Raw genomic sequence first — 1,544 nt, forward strand, 5'->3', positions numbered from 1 at the left:
TCACACGTGTAAACAAAAGTTCTTAATGCACTAATTGGAGCAAGAATGAATTTTTTAATTGGAGCTACAATTGGGCCGTTGCACATAGTAAATATCCAACGCATACAATTCGGCCTAGAATTAAGTCCTAGTAGAAAACGGCCCAACTCCGGCCCATAAAGTAAGAAAAAATAAAGCTACGCTACACTTGAACGAAAAATGAAATTTGTGTTAAATGTCATTTCATATGTTCTTTTACCAAATGAATTAATCAATTTAAAAAATAGATAATTACCAAGTAAATAAATTAAATTAATATATAAAATAAAATAAAATTTTAATATATTTTACGATTACTTAAATTTAGATAATAATTTTTTTTCTTAAAAATGTTTAACTATATATCATTTTAGTAAAAATATATACTTTTATCAAAAAATAAAATAATTTTCTTAATAAAATTATTGATGTGTGCTAGAAAATTCTTAGCAGTAGAGTAACATTTTATCATCTTAGTATGATACGAAGATTCAACACACACTCAGAAGAAAGAAAACAGATAGAATTGATACTAGAAGTTTTTATGTGAAAAACTCATAAATGAAAAAACCACAAGGTTGGGCACAACTGAAGAGTTCTAGTGTGAAATGATAATTACACTTGCAACCATTTGTTTCATATGCAGGAAAGGGTTATAAGGTCTCCCAAATTACAACATTTACATACAAATGAATTTGTTGCAATCGATGATCGATAACAATCGGTGACGGCCGTCATTAGCCGACTGTGGTCAGCGGTGGCCGACGGCGGTAGAAATGTTGCTGAACTTCAGCTCATTCTCAAAGCTTCAAGCTTTATGTTCAGACTTCAAGCTCTCCTCCCACTCATGAGAGGAGTGCAGCTCTATTTATATAATTTCGCGTGCAATTAATGCAAGAATATAAACTATTTTGATCGGACGATCTGGAGATCTTCATCTGATCATAAGATGTTTGATGGACATTTGAGTGACTTACCGATATCGGAATTGAACTATCTTGGACTTGTGGGATTCGTCTTGCTGAGACGCTCGATCCAATTTTAAGCTCATCAGATTTGACATTCATTTAACCTCCCAATATATGCTCGAAAAGCTAACAAAAAAAGTTTAATGGCTTGAGGTGAGCTTGATTTGACTTAGATTGGATCAATTTTGGCATCATTGAGTTTGTCTTATCGAGCCAGACAGTTTGAATATAAGTTTGTTGAAATCGGTGCTCTTAAACTCTTAATTACAGTTTAAATGTTTCTTGTTGAAAAGATTGTTTATAGATTTGTGTGATACCTAGAGATTCATGCTTGATGATTTGAATTTGCTGACGGAGTATCAATTATACTATTAGAAACATTAATAATTTTAAATTTATGAACGTCAACAATAATTACATTCTTAAAAAAAATGAATTATTATTATTTTTAAGATATGTGCATATAAAGTATTAAAAGGGCTGAATTTTCTTTATCAAAATGATGGGATTATTTATTTTTAAAAATAATTTGCTCAAAATCCTTAAGAAAAAAAATTA

The sequence above is a fragment of the Phalaenopsis equestris genome, unplaced genomic scaffold (assembly GCF_001263595.1).
Source record: "Phalaenopsis equestris unplaced genomic scaffold, ASM126359v1 Scaffold000598, whole genome shotgun sequence".
Classification (NCBI taxonomy): domain Eukaryota; kingdom Viridiplantae; phylum Streptophyta; class Magnoliopsida; order Asparagales; family Orchidaceae; genus Phalaenopsis; species Phalaenopsis equestris.